Source organism: Equus caballus, chromosome 13 (assembly GCF_041296265.1).
Source record: "Equus caballus isolate H_3958 breed thoroughbred chromosome 13, TB-T2T, whole genome shotgun sequence".
Classification (NCBI taxonomy): Eukaryota; Metazoa; Chordata; class Mammalia; order Perissodactyla; family Equidae; genus Equus; species Equus caballus.
The window spans coordinates 6,918,073-6,929,669 of NC_091696.1; the positions used below are offsets into that span (position 1 = coordinate 6,918,073).

Below are 11,597 nucleotides of genomic sequence, written 5' to 3' on the forward strand. Positions count from 1 at the left end.
AGAATCTGCATTTCTAATAAGTTCCCAGGCAATGCTAATGCTGCTGGTCTGGGAACCACAATTTGAGAAGCAATAATAGAGTAATCTGGCAACAAGGAGAAGTCGAGACTAGAGTAGTGGGAGAATGAAGGTCAAGGGACTGTTCCACTAGGACAGAGCAGAAGGAATGGGGCCCTGATGGTTAGTGACGGTGAGAAAGTCCAGAACAGCAATCAAGAAAACAGACTGACGGCTTCAAAGGATAGAGGACCATTGGGCCATGTTCTGGGTCACACCAAATCACAAATCACTGTTAAATCTCCAGTGCTTGGGCCAAGTATGCCAAGAAGCACCTGAAATTCATTTTTAAAGCAGCAATCCTGTCTAGAAATTAAGCTGTGAGCTTTGCCTTACTTTCCCTTTCTTCCCCATCTCTAACCTCATTCTAGTGCAATTTAGGTTACAAAAGCATCTTCCAGGGAGAGCATTCATATCTGCACGTGGTCAGAAAGTGTATCTGTCTGTATATATAAAATCGTATTAAAGCTGGTTTCCTTATTATTTCATTTTAGAACATCCCTGTAGCTAAATGGTGTTCAAAGTAAACATGGAGAACAGAAAGCATCCATCTCTACCTAGTGGGGCAAAAAATGACTGAATTCCCATACCATATAAATACCCCATGAAAAGACAGAGGAATCCTTGATCCACCCAACATTCACTGAGTATCTGCCTTGTGGCAAGCACTGCGGGTGTGCTTGGATACAAAGATAAGTAAAACGTGGGCTCCACTCCCAGCAGTTCAACATCTAGTAGTCTTTGTCCCATGCTCTTAAATCTTGCTAAGGATTGGGTTTTGTTTGTAATAGAAATTCTAAAGCATGGACAGAAGAAGTTATCTTTTCTAAATTGCCCACCTCTGTTGTCTAATTATTCCACTGAGGAAAACACTTGGTCCTGGATTACTTCGCTGAGCTCAGATATGTTTTGCTGACACACAGAGTCTGGGCAGCATCCAGCCCCCCGTTTACTCCCTGGTCTTTAAGTCTAGTAAGTATTTTATCATTTACACCTTTCGATGTCCAAAGAGAGTGCCGCTCGGGGTTTAACACATGTAATTTCCTTTACTACCTCCCCAAATAACAGGGTCATTTCAGGACCAGGACAGTTTGGCACTGGGACGTGTTTCCCAGAAGCACTAATAGTTCGAGAGAGGAGCAAGTGTCTTCACATCTGCAGGTCTGGGTGCCGAACTTTCTACTGTCGGTGAGAATCATGTCCCAGTGAAAATGTAGAAGTGAACCAACCCTCAAAGGGATAAGGTGACAGGGAGTGGTGTTTACTTGAGTCAGAGAGTAACTGAAAATGACTTCTGCAGCTGGAATAAAACAAAGGGTTGAAGGTCAACTTCCTCTTTGATTTTGGCTAGTCAGCAGTTCAAGCAGCCTTTTCAAATGTTTCGTGTCTGCTGACTTGTCCAACTCTATAAAAGACCCCACATCTTGCACCAACCTGTACCTCTTGGGCACTGGAGTGAAACAAAAGGAAAAATGTTCCGTCTTATTAGAATTAATGAAGTCATGCCACTCACATCCGTCCACGTTACTCCACTTTGGTCACCACCATTGTGGTCCATGCTGACATCATTTCTCTCGTAGATTACTGCAGTGGCCTTCTCACTGGTCTCTCACATCCTGTTTACCCCATCCAAAGCATTCTTCACATTAAATCACTGTAATTCATTAATTCACAGTATTAATTCACAGTAATCTTTTGGAAACTCAAATAATACAACTAAAATCTGAATACCCTACACATATAAAGAAATCCTAACTTAAAAATTTCCCCTGGCTCCCCATTGCTCCAAAGACTTAACTAGTTCATTTGGCCCAGAGAACTCTGCTTAATCGGTGCCTCCCACGCTTTACCCTCTTCTTGCTGCATCACGTTCCTCCCTCCTCACTCTCCCTGCTCTCATCACCCAGATTCCTCTGCCTGGAACACTTCTCCCTCCCTGCTTTGCCAAGTTGTCTCCTACTCACCTTTTACCTCTTAAGCCTTATCAGCTCCTGAGGGGTGGGTGAGGAAGACCCTCTTCTCCTTGGTTAGGCCAAATCCCCATGTTTTAAACTCCCTTGGCACCGACAACCAGCTCATGAACCCTTCATAGAATGTAACATGGGACATTTACACAATCTTGTATGATTAATTTCTGCCTGATCTCCCCTCTAGACTGTAAGATCCATGAAGGCAGAGACTCTACCTTTTTGCTTACCATTGTATTCCAGAGCCTGGCATAGTGTCTGGCACATGTTAGGTACTAAATAAATTCATTCTGAAGGAAGGAAGAATGAATGAGTGGTAAATTGATACTTCTAAAATAATAAAGAGGAGGCCTAGCATTTTAAATGAGTGATAATAATGGGTAGCACATATTAAACTTCTAGTGTTAGGTAAACACTGTTCAAAACTCTTTACTCATTCATTCCAGTTCCGAGGACCAACCCTATCAGTACACGTCAGTATCTGCACATAATAGATGAGATCTGAGACTCAGGCTACTTGTGCAAGGCCAGGCAGCCAGTGTAAGGTGAAGCCTTAACAGTTGTCAATGTTGTTACTCTATTTATTACTATTCTCACCTTGGTGGAGTTCCTAAGAGTGCCATCGTCAAAGGGGGTGGTGTTGGGCAGGCACAGCCCGCCCCCAGGCCTCTGAGCGCCTTCTCAGGCTGGGCCTGGAGTGAGAGTTTGGGGGCCCAGGGGCCTGCCCACCGTAATGGAAATGGCAGATGGAGGAAAGGATCCTTCAGGCTGGGCAGTGGGGAAGGTCACTCAGGCATCCAGAAACCTTCCTCAGAACCTGTCTTTGAATTAAATCTCAACTCATATCTTCCAGAAGCCTGAGGTGAGATGTCTGGCCGTGTTGCTAGTGCCGTCGCCCTCAAGAAGCCAAACAGGCTCTCAGAGTCTCTCAGGCCCTGCCCCCGGACGTGGCCCCGCCCCAGAGCATGCTGGGCAGGACCTCCCCATAGATCCCTCCCATTGCCAATGTATTCCTCCAGAGGATTCTGAGCTCTGCTTGGTGTTTCCAGCTGTGATGAGGTAAATGTAGTCTTGGTCCTCTGGAAAAGTAGATAATTAAGGCAGATAGTCCACACATGTGAAAGTGTTGTGACTTGGAAAGGGTGGGCAGATCCCAGGTTGGGAGGATTAAGGAAAGCATTGAGGGAAACCTTTCAGTATGGTGGGAAGGAAGGAGGAAAGAAGAGATGGAGGATCTCATTTTGGTTTTGGTTTTGTTTTGTTTTGAAGTGTTTATGAAGAAAAGTTCCCATCTGATGACTTCTCTGTTTCCCTCTGGTGGTCCAGCACATATGATCAATGAGCGAGGAGTGTGGACAAGGTGTAGGAAAGTGGAATTGTTTTGAGAACTTAGGCAAGCGAGTTGACTGAGAAAACAATCACAGAAGCTCCCCCGAGACAGGGCCTCTGTTTGTTGCCTCCACTGGGTGTCCCAAGTGCTTGGAAGAGCGTCTGGCACATGGTAACACAGGAGGAATGACTGGATTCTGAGGCAGTGGTGGAGCTGAGCAACAGATGTAGAACAGAAGTTTATGGGGCACAAACACACTTGTGTGATTTTATCCAAGAGGAAGCAGACCCTTATTTGAAGGCAGTTCTAAAACAGGCAGAGTTGGATTTTGCTAGGCAGGACGAATGAAAGAAGGGGGTAGGCTGTTTAGAGCAGAGCAGTATATTTAGGTTTAGGATTAAGTGATGCCCCATGAAGTTTTCCTTGGAGAGGGAGGTAATGAAGACAAAGGTTGTCAGGTAAGTAGGGGAAAGTATAGAGTGGCTTGTAGTTCCTGAATAGGTTGAGGCATTAGCATGCTGAGGGCATAAGCTGAGAGGATAAAGGGAGGAATGTCAGACTGTATTTTTTCAGAACACACAAGTGTTGCTGGTGATAAGTTCTAGGATATGGCCATAACTGAACTGGAATGAAGGTAAAGGACTCTAAGATGAGAAGGAGCAGACAGTGAGAGATCAGATCATTGGATGGTCTATCTGCATGGATGTTGGGGCCTCTGATTGATTCCTTCCCCTTTGAGTTCCTTTCCTGTCCACAGAACTGGCATTTCCTCTAACTCTAACCTTCAGTCCATGGCATGACTCTGGACAAGAAGGCAGAAATGGGGTGGTGAGAGAGAGGGTTGAAGTAGACATCCGTTTTGTTTTTGTTTTTATTTTGACACTCAGCATTCACTCACCTTCTAAAAATAGTCCTTCTTTTGCCCTCTGGGGATCTAACCCCGTTGTCAGTTTCAGTCCATGTCAAGTGGAGTTGTTTATCACTAACGCTCTTACTTTAAAGGAGGGCATTGAAGTCAGGCTTGGCCAAAAAGATTGGTCCATGCTTTTGGCAACAGTGATTGGTCAGGGATGGGCATGTGACCCAACAGGAAACAATAAGGCACAGTGGGACTTCTGAAGGGACTAGTGGGAGAAACAACCCATTTTTAGCTGCGCTTTTAGTTTGGAAGATGTAGCTACGAACTTGCCAGACAGACTTACAAGGTAGCCAGTCCAGAATCTAGAGCAGAGAAATGGATAGAAACTGAAACTTGATGACATCAGCTGAGCCCCAATATGAATCCTCCTGCGTGAGGGCAGCCTTACTCCCAGAGCTTTTTCAGGTGCCTGAGTCAACAGATCCTGTTTTTAAAGTCAGTTGAATTGCGCTTGCCATCATTTACATCCAAAGAATCCCTCACAGCGTAAGGGGGCTCTCCATCCCTGGCTCCCTCTTCTGTGCTAGCACTCTGAATATATATTACCTTCTCTGTCCTTCAGGTCGTGCCCTTCTATAAAAGAGGGTAAAGAAACCTACTTCAAAGCATTGTAAAGTTTAAATGGGATAATATACATAAAAAGCATAAATTTGTTCCACAACATTGAAGTACAATAAGGAGTACTTAATTTTTCTAAATTAAATCTGGCTCAAAGACCCCATTTTCAAGGGTAGGAAGATACACAATAGTAGTCATTAATGGGAACTTTTTGCCTATTTAGTTAAGTATTCACCATGAAATATGTAGGTAAGAGCCTGTGATCTTGAGTCCATCTTGGTTGCCCCTGGGACTTTCATTGCCCAAGCCCTTCAGGCCCATTGAAAGGCCAGTGGCTGCACAGCCTCTGTGCTAAGTGTGAGCAATGCCGTGTCTTGCGACAGCTCTCAAGATGATGGGGCTTGATGATTAGTCATCTCAGCATCATCACTTCATCCCTTAAAACATTGTGCTGTCTCCTAGAGGACTTCCACACAGAACCCGTCCACCTAAGGGACTCATCTCTACATCCTGATTCTCAGGGTCTTGGAGCCACTGCTACCTTTAGGCAACTCTCCTTCTCTCACCCCAGCACTTGTGTCAACCCCTATCTCCTCTCTCCTTGGAGCAGCCAGCTAAAGTCTCCTCCCACATGAGGGTCTGGACAGGACTGTACAACAGGTATCTCACAACTTCTGCTTGGGTTCAGGAAACATGAAAGCCATTAATAACTCCTGAACCCAGAAGCCCAGAACTTCCTGTAAGACAAATGAGGAAAGGTAACTTTTATTCCTTCTGGAATCCCCTCAGGTGGAGGGTAGAAACAGCATTATCCTGCTTCAAATGAAGGTTGCCTCAAGCTGGGCAAGAATCCCTGCAAAGGAAAATTACCTACTCTTGTCAGCCCAACCCCCTCCCACAGTGAAGCATTGCTAAACTTGCATAATACTCAGTTCCTTCTCTACCTCCTGGCCCCCATAGAAGGAAGGAACAGACCCCGAGTCTCCTGGGAGAGATAGGGAGGCAGCCTCCACAAATCTCTGAGCTTCCACTTGGCCTCCCTAAGGAAGACCAAACGTGTCCTTGTGACCCCAGGAAAATAACCTAAATTAGGCTCTGATCCAGGGCCAATGGAAGTTCCAGAGGAAAGGCCTCAAGAGGAGCCCCGGGGCCAGCCCCGTGGCCAAGTGGTTAAGTTCGCACGCTCCGCATTGGCGGCCCAGGGTTTCACTGGTTCGGATCCTGGGTGTGGACGTGGCACTGCTCCTCAGGCCACATTGAGGCGGCGTCCCACATGCCACAACTAGAGGGACCCACAACTGAAATATACAACTATGTACTGAGGGGATTTGTGGAGAAAAAAAGAAGGAGAAGATTGGCAACAGTTGTTAGCTCAGGTGCCAATCTTTTAAAAAAAAAAAAGAGAGAGAAGAGCCCCTTCTCATAGCCTGGGCCCCTTCATTGTGGCTGCAGATTACGGCACAGTTCTGAGTGTTAATCCATGTGAAGGCTGCCTCAAGAAAGCTGATTCCCTTAGGCAGCACCTGGTACCAGAGAAATTCACAGTGCCTGAAGCTGAGATCTGGGGTTCCCATACCCAAGCCACATCAAGGTACCAGTCAATTCATGCATTTTATTCGCCCTGACATTAGGTTTGGAGTGTGGGCTTGAGGGTATAAAAATTCAGGTAACCCATTCCCATCACATTCTATGTCACTGAAAATTCTTCAGGTGCCACAGAGTACCATGTAAATGAGACCCCCACCCCCACCCCCCACACCCCCCAAGCTGCACAGCACTGATCTCTGGGTATAAGCAGCAAGCCCATGAAATCTGTTTCTAGAGAAATTCCTCCTCATCTCTCCAGTCACTGTTCAGCTAATACGTTTTCCTTCTTTTGGTAAGAGTCCTGCTTTCCCATAGGAACTGGAATCTGGGAAAAAGGAAAACAGTACTAGAAGCAGAACAAGAGTGTGGGATCACTCCTGGGTGGTACTGTCCCCTCATTTGGACAGTTCACTGCCTAGATGTGCTGAGTGTGCAAATTCTGTCTCGTTGCCTCATCCAGTGTTTCTCTGAATAGAAGCAAATATCTGGGCACCAGGTATGACTTGTCTTGTGACCCCAGCCAGTAAGTCAGCCCTTTTGAGCCACCACCTCTCCCTTGGTTAGAAGCTCTTTGGCAATGGGTTCATGGAAAACATCCCAGAATGGGAGCTACATGCTGAATTCCCTAGTACTGGCTTTGCCATCGATTGTGTGATTCATTCTCTCTGATGTTCAAGCTGTGAGAAGCAAATTTGAAATGATGGATGTGCTATATTAAATATATCAATAAGAGCAGAAGTTAAACCTTGCAAGCTGTAGGGTTTGCTTCCTCGATAAGCCTGGCTATCTCTATGGGAACTGAAGGTTTCTTCTTTAGGCCTATAGTCGGGGAGCTAGAGCAGAGTGGAGATACGGTGGCGGAGTGAGGATGAGCCGTCTTGCTCCTAATTTTTCCTCCCCTCTAAGTCTGAATACTGGCAGTGGTGAGGCAGGTGGTTCTAAGGGCTCCTTTCACTTTACCGTTCATGATGACCCCACACCGCCTTTACCTCCATGCCACCTTTCCCTGCTTCTTTGGATGCTTCAATCTCTTTGATGTTTTTCTTACCAGACGTTTCTCCGCTTAGCCATTAAACAGCTTTACCTTTGATGACGTGGATATGGATGAGCACAAGGATCCACTTGGTCCCTTTGGTCACTTTTGCTTCAGTGAACTCAGTGGGATGTCCAAGAAGAAACCCTTGTGTTAGGAAGAGTTCTAAGAAGGTTCCAAAGATCCCTTCTTATGCTAGTCACACCCTTGTATAATCTGCTCCCCTTGAGTGTAAGCTGGACCTCGTGATTTGCTTCTGACTAATAGAATAAGGGAAAGGTGATGGGATATCATTTCCCTCGTTAGTTTACAAGATTGTGACTTCTGTCTTGCTAGCAGACTCTCTCCTGGCTTTGATGAAGCAAGCTGCCATGGTGGAGAGGCCTACATGACAAGGAACTGAAGGTTGCCTCCAGCCAACTCCAGCCAACAGCCATCCAGGAATTGAGGCTCTCAGTCCAACAGGCCTTGAGGAACTGCATCCAGCCAGCAGCTATAGAAGTGAGCAAAGAAGTGTGTATTTCCCCAGTCAAGCCTTCAGCTGAGACCCCAGCCCCAGCTGCCACCTTAATTGCAGCCTTGTGAGAGACCTTGGAGCAGAGAACCCAGGTAGGCCTTGCCTAGATCCCTCACCAACAGAAACTATGAATTAATAAATACTTGGTTTTTTTAGCCACTAACTTTTGGGGTATTTGTTATATAGTAACTAACACACCCCTAAATTACTGTAACCTTGGTGTAAGATGTAGCATGGCTGGGAAGGCAGGCACCAAATGAGAGGACAACCTCCTTGACAACATTCCTGGAGATACTGTCTTCAATCTCGAAGACTATCCCAAGTTCTCTTAGCTGCAGTGGTATCATTGTGCTCCCCCCAGCCCTGATTAGTCTCCAGGAGGTGAGGCCTAGGTAAGGTAGTGCTGGGTGGAGTGGATGGCCAGGATGTGGGGTGTTAATCTGTCTGGAAGGGACATTTTGAGCTCGAAGTGACCCTCAGGGATCATGAGGAGTGATGATAAGGTCATTCTTCCCCTCCTCATTTTTTCTTTCCTTTTCCACTCACTCCACCATTCCTTTTTCCCTACTTGTTGTCTCCTTTTGCCCCAAATTCTGGGTGGCTGCCTGACGACCATTCCTACAAATGATAGCCAGGTGATCTCTTGGTCTTGCAATAATTCTACCAAGCTGGGCATCCTGAGGAAGTTTCCCTCGGGAGCATCTCTGCCCTTTCCTTGAGGTGTCCTCACATGCAGGGAGACCTCATTGTTGAGCTCAGAATGTGCCTTCCAGACAGATTACCACCCCACATATAACAGATTCTTCGGTGGGACCCACCCAGTTCCTGGACCCTGCCCTGGCCACTCCAGTGTCCACAATCGCAAAACCCACCCATACGCACACCTGCACTGACTGCTCACCTGTGAGATACTCAGGAATCAGCAACTTTTTCTAAATGAAGGTAAGTTACCGTTTTCAGGAAAAGATTCATATCTCTGGTCCTTTTCAGAGCTGCAAGGTCTCTCCTCCCGTCTGCTCCAGGAAGGGTAGAGGAAGGGCAAGGGTGAACTGCCCCCCATTTTCGTTAGGGTCAGCTGAGGCGTGGGGACGCGGCCCACCACCCAGACCTCCTGAGGGAGAGAAAGGCTCTTAGGAGCAGGTGACATTCATTCCTCACCAAGAGATCCAAGAGCAACATTTCCCCCTGCCACTCACCTCAGGGCCTAAACACCCCCACACTTCCAATTCCAAAACTTTCTGAGGCAACAAGGGGAAATTCTGGCTGTATCCTTCCAGAGGAACGCATCCCACCCTGCAGCTGTGTATAGTTCAGGATAGTGAGGGAGCAGATGGAAAGACAAGTTGAGCCAACTTCTGGACTTGAAGGGTTCTTCTCATTTTGAGAAGGCCCGGAAGTTTTTAGAGTAAACTTTTTGTACTTTTTATGAAAAAGTAAAGTGTTTTAAGTACAGGACATCTGAGTAAGGTCAAATACAGGACCCAAGATAAAACTGAGAAAGCCACTGTCAGGCCCCCTACAAGGGACTGGTCATCTTGCAGAAACCAAAAGAGGAAATCAGTCAGAGCTGACTTCCCTCCTTCCTTTCCCTGAGCATAAGCGCTGGGAACCCCAAACCCACTCCCCCAAAGCACCACACAGAGAACGCTACTCTCTCCTAGCAGAAACATTTATTGAGGACGATCAGTATTCTTGGTTGTGCTAACCATGGTTCTCATCAGAGGATGTGTTCTCGTGAAAATGGCAATGCTTTCTCAACAAGGACTGAATGATTTCTTTGGGGACATTTTTCCTCCCTGGAAGTGCTGGAGAAGCATTTCCTGTTTGAATAGAAGAGTCAGATCTCTGAACACAGTGCTTTCATTAGAGGTGAGGGTGGCCGGAGGGACGTGGCATACATCATGCATGCAGGTGGGTCTTGGATGGGGCACAGACTCCCTTTAGGGTGGGGAAGGGGGTTGACTCTGGCATAAATGCTGGTCCTTGAAGGCCACAACTTTCCAGGGCTGTCTGATCCTGTCTCTTTTCTGTCTAACCCTTGTACGAAAACTCTTGTCAGGAGGGACAGCATCTTGGCTGCAGGATGTGGTCCTTGCCCATTCCCCTGGCTGTGGGTCAGAGAGAGCCCCGTAGTTGGAGGGATGTCCCTCGTCAGGCTCTACCTGGGCCTGCAGTTCCCCCTTCTGCTGACTTAACTCTGCAGCCTCAGGTTCGTATCTCCATGCCAGTTTCTCCTCTAGGATCTTCCCGATGGCTGCCATGAGCTCATGAGCTTCAGGAGGCCCACAGCTCACGAGAGCTGCACTTTGAGCTGGGTCTCGGAGCGGTGCAAAGGTTGACGTGAACTTGGCTTTTTGCTGGGGACTTTCCTGCCCTGTGATTTTTTTCTTGGAATTAATCCACTGAAAAAACTGCCTCATTTTTTTTCTGAAGTAACTTTCAGGAGGAAACTGTTCATTCTGTGACAGATACGGGGAAGTGCCCTCTAATTCTCTGTCCTCAATAGAGTGGCTCTTCTTTCTGGCTTTAGACGTCCCAACTCCTGAATCCTCGCTTCCACATTCTCCTGCTCTGGAATCCAGAGGTCTCACTGTCTTTGCAGCTGGTGGGAAATTCCTATCCTGGCATTTCCGTGAGACATGCTTAGAGGCCCAGGGTTCCCGCCAATGCCCATTGTCCTCCAAGTGGACTTGCAGCACCTGGGAAGCTCCCATGTCCCCACTGGAGACGCTCTGGGACTGAGTCAGTGAGGAGTCGGAAGGCAAGCTATCTGAAGTAAGGGATATGTCAGCGGGAGAGCCTTTAGGCTGGCTATGTTCCTTGCTCTTCAATTGAAACTTCAACTTGGTAAGGAGCTGTTTTTTAATGTCTGATGGCTTGGAATCTTGGGGAACTGGTATTTTTGGTAAGGGACATTCACTGGTCAGGGTAGTTTCTACTTTGCTCACATTGATATTTACCATTTGGGAGCTTCCCAACTTGTTGGTTGTCAAGATGTCACAAGATTGTGATGTAAGAACGCACAGCTCCTCAGCCTTGACTATCTCCCTGAAGTTCATGGTGGACGTGGAAAAATGTTTTCAATTCTTCTCCACCATCTTTTGGCCCTGAATCATGTCCTCTCTATCACTGGAACTCACATTCTCATCCCTTGGCACATGTCCAACCCCAGCTTGCCTTGTGGGCACCTCTCGGCTGCATCTGTTATTGTCTAGTGCAGTCTTACTCTGACTCACTTTGTCTATAAAGCTGTGTGTGAGGATCTCTGAAGTCTGTCTGCCATGCTCGATTGACTGGATGTCCTTGGCAAGCTCCTGGTCGCTATCAGAGTGGGATGGTTTTAGGGCCCCCTGTCCTTCGTTGCCCACAGATGAGGTAGCAGGGAGTGGAAGATCCAGGATGGGGACTGAATTCGTTGTTTGCACCTTATTTCCCTGAAAACTTTTAGAGCTTCCCTCAAGGGGCTTGGAAACCTCAAATTCCTTTCCCTTACTTGGAGTCTTATTTCGTTTGTCACCTATGTCTTGACCCCCTCTTATTACTTACAGAACAATCATTTTATTCTATTTTTCCCTTTTTCTCCTCCCTTCCATTTTTCAAATCATGTTGTTTTTAGAAAACAAAATTGG

General features: G+C 46.8%; 1 protein-coding gene across 50 annotated transcripts in view; it reads left to right on the forward strand.

Moving 5' to 3' along the window:
- Window positions 1-11,597, forward strand: part of LOC138917070 (heparan sulfate glucosamine 3-O-sulfotransferase 4-like) — a 103,288-nt gene that overhangs the window by 22,404 nt on the left and 69,287 nt on the right. For 19 of the 50 annotated variants that reach the window (XM_070231455.1, XM_070231456.1, XM_070231453.1 and 16 more), the window contains exons 7-10: window positions 552-1,029; window positions 1,126-1,245; window positions 2,878-3,083; window positions 7,788-8,060. The gene's annotated coding sequence lies outside the window, so the exon portion shown is untranslated. The remainder of the gene's footprint in view (window positions 1-551; window positions 1,030-1,125; window positions 1,246-2,877; window positions 3,084-7,787; window positions 8,061-11,597) is intronic. The other 31 variants (XM_070231492.1, XM_070231488.1, XM_070231487.1 and 28 more) reach the window with 5 other exon arrangements.